This window comes from Lathyrus oleraceus, chromosome 1 (assembly GCF_024323335.1).
Source record: "Lathyrus oleraceus cultivar Zhongwan6 chromosome 1, CAAS_Psat_ZW6_1.0, whole genome shotgun sequence".
Classification (NCBI taxonomy): domain Eukaryota; kingdom Viridiplantae; phylum Streptophyta; class Magnoliopsida; order Fabales; family Fabaceae; genus Lathyrus; species Lathyrus oleraceus.
The window spans coordinates 386,730,908-386,735,011 of record NC_066579.1 but is presented as its reverse complement, the minus strand read 5'-3'; positions in this window follow the sequence as shown (position 1 = coordinate 386,735,011).

The window sequence follows — 4,104 nt, the reverse complement described above, 5'->3', positions numbered from 1 at the left end:
TTTTCTCATTTTCTAGTAAGATATTATTGGATCCGCACGAGTCGTGCAATGTTACATAATTAAAAAAAAACAATTTTATAGAAATAAGATATTTTATTTAATAAAGAACACCATTGGATGAAAAAATAAAATAATAGAAAAATGTAGGGAAAAAAGATTAATGAAAAAAATATAAAAATTAATTTAATAATGAAATGTAAGGAAAGAAACAAAATCAAGGCAATAACATAATAAAAATAGATATATAGAAATAAATGTAAAAAATTGAAAAGAAAAACAGAAAAGGGTAGAAATAAATAATTTAGGAAAAAGAGAAAACAACAAAGGGAAGGCAAGCGGCATCCATCTTCCCTCCATCTCTGCTTTGTCTCATTGGTTTCGAACTCTATATTAGATCTTTCTTTTTTCTTTAACATTTATCTGATTAATCAAACAAATATATAAAAAATGGATGTCCATTTTTGCATGTAGGACAATTTATTTAACGTGAAGAATGTAGTTACATAATTATGTTTATAATGACTTTTTACAACAATTATAATCAATTCTCTCTACTGTATTTTGACTTAGGTGACTTCTCACAATACATTATCATTAGAACAATGAAAACCGATTCAGATATATTTTTTTAATTGAATTTGACTTCTTGCAAAGTCAATTAGAATGATTTTGAAAATGTGATAAACAGTAACATAAGATTTAGAACACATAACAATCACATTTGAAAATTGAAAATGTGTTACTGTTTATGAGACATTGATTTTAGAACATGCTTTAGAACACATTTAAAAACATGCTTTAGAACACATAACAATCACATAAGATTTTCCGTTTTAGAAAAATGTGTTACTGTTTATGAGACATTGATGAATAATTGAGACATTGATTGTCATGTAAACAAAATAGTTCCTCCAAAATTACAAATAATTAAAATGATTTGAAAATTTATGACCTTCAAACAGCAGAAATATAACATTAATAAGATCAAATACCAAAATAAAGACAAAACAAATAGTAAAGGCAAGCATCACAAATTTAAGATAGATTGAATCAAGAGTCCCCCAACCAAAACTATTGCCATAATGACCTCAAGATCAACAACAAATTCATCATTTATGCGATTTATAAGTTGTCTTACTTTGAATGTGCATTAAAAAAAATATACTCTCTTAAAAGTCAACAATGTTTTGTCAAACAAACAAATCCATACTCTCTTAAACTTTGAATACGGAGAAGTTGCAGGGTTGTTAAGTCGTATGAGAAAGAGAAAAAAAAAATTCAAGGAATCACCAATATCTTTAACGCAATTGAATTTTTGATACATTTTCTACTGCATCAAAACATCATTAAAAAATACAGATCAACAACATCAGATGACTGAATCAACATGAACATGAAACAACACATTAAAAAAATGAAACCATGAATAACAATAAAACAAATTGGCAAAAAACATTTATACTTGATCCGGAAACATAAAATATCAGGTGCAAATTATGTTGAAAAGGAATGCATGGATCCACTGCATTTATAACATCATTATATTGGTAGGATATAGCATTCACATTGGTAAGGCAAGTGACTTTATGTGTTCTTGAAATACTCCCTCCGTTCCTTTATAAGTGTCATTTTCTTGCAAAAAATTTGTTTCTTTTTAATTGTCACTTGCAAAGTTTAAGGTAGTGTTAATTGCAATTTTGTCAAAATTACCCCTAGATAATGATTGCAGAGAGAGAAAAAGTAAAGTGGATATAATAAATAATTAAGGGTATTATAGGTAAAAGAAGAATTATTGTTTAAAAAGTAACAATAATGATTAGCTTCCTTGCTATGTGTAAAAAGTCAAAAAATGACACTTAAAAAGGAACGGAGGGAGTATTATCTGCCATAATCCAATCAAATAATGCAGTTTTTCTAGGAAAGTGGAAAGTTTCTTTAATAACAAATGATACTCCCTCCGTTCCTTTTTAAGTGTCATTTTTTGACTTTTTACACATACCAAGGAAGCTAATCATTATTGTTACTTTTCAAACAATAATTCTTCTTTTACCTATAATACCCTTAATTATTTATTATATCCACTTTACTTTTTCTCTCTCTGCAATCATTATCTAGGGGTAATTTTGACAAAATTGCAATTAATACTACCTTGAACTTTGCAAGTGACAATTAAAAAGAAACAAATTTTTTGCAAGAAAGTGACATTTATAAAGGAACGGAGGGAGTATTACAAAGGCATGCGTGATTAAAATTTCATTTAAAATAATTTAAAATTTATTTTAATTAATTGAGTCATTATCTTAATTATATGAGTGAAATAACTTAGAAGGGCGTAAAAAAAACTATTAGATTAGTTTTAATTAGAACATAAAAATAAATTTGGTAAGTATTAATTTTACTATGATAGTAGACTTTTTTTTTTAATCAAACATTATTATCCACAAAAACTTGTATAGAATATAAAAGATAATTATATTTTCTGTTCAAAGCGAGTGATGTCCCATACATACAAAAATCATCATGATAACTTTCTTATTGAATATAGAATTTCATGGATTAAAGGTATGTAAAAGGAATTGAAAATATTATTACAGTTTTAACATTAAGTATTTTACACAAACTTATCATTATAAAATAATTAATTTATATTTTCATCTTAATTTTTTTATTGATTATAAAAAAATTGTTTTAAATAATTTAGACATAATTATAACTTTGATCCCTCTATTTTTCTTTTATTTGGGTTTTGATCCCCCAATTTTAAAAACCGTATTTTTTGTCTCTTATCCAACACAAAACTTAAAAAATGGACCAAAATCGTAGTTTTTAAAATGGAGAGCAAATTTCAAAAAATAAAATAAAATAAGGAGACCAAAATTATAATTAAACCAATAATTTAACCAAAAGGTAACATTGAATTGAAACCTTGAGAGTTTAACCAAAATATTTCTCCTTTGACACGTGAAGAGACCAAACAATGTGGATGGGGAAGGATTCTCTCCCATTAAAGTTGCCTCCAAGACAATAATAACTAGCTTTGCAGTAATCCTTCCGTTCCTTTTTAAATGTCATTTTTAAAAAAAATACTCCCTCGGTTCCTTTTTAAGAGTCATTTTTTGACTTTTTACATATACCAATAAAGTTAATCATTATTGTTACTTTTTCAACAATAATTCTCATTTTACCTATAATACCCTTAATTATTTATTACATTCACTTTACTTTTTCTCTCTTTGTAATAATTACCTAGGGGTAATTTTGACAAAATGCAATTAATACTACATTGAACTTTGTAAATGACAATTAAAAAGAAATAATTTTTTCCATAAAATAGACACTTAAAAAGGAACGGAAAGAGTAATTGTTTCTTTTTAATTGTGACTTGCAAAGTTCAAGGTAATTATTAGGGGGAGAGAAAAAGTAGAATGAATGTAATAAATGATTAAGGGTATTAGAGGTAAAAAATGAATTATGATTTGAAAAGTAACAATAATGATTAGATGTCTTGGTATCTGTAAAAAATTAAAAAATGACACTTAAAAAGAAGCAGAGGGAGTAATAAAGAGGGAACTAGCTAGGAATACCAAAATGTCAAACTCTTGGATCCTCAAATCTTGATTTTTTTTAAAAATAACTACTTTTTTCAATTTAAATATTTGAATAACATATTTTTCAAATTAATTACTGAAATAACCATATTTTATTATTGATGCGCCAATTGAATTGGCGCATCTATTTGGCATTGAAAGGAGGCGTCATACCCATTTGCGCATGCATGGGAAGCAAATGAGCAAATGCGACAATGCCCTTAGCGCATGCATGCCTTGACGTCACATGCCTTGGCGCATGCATACACTACATCAGTGTATGTGCCAATGCATGTGGCACATGCACTTTCCTTTTCTTTTCTTTTTTTAATTTTTAATTTTATATTTATAATTAATTAAATTAAATACTTAAATTAAAAATTATGTTTTATTATAAAGTAAAAATACATAAAACTGACAAGAAAATCAATGACTTGTCCGATTGAAACGCCCCCTTGTTCCACATTCAGGTGCATTAGTCTGTCTTCGAGGTCTCCCACGATTTTCCTAAGGTGTT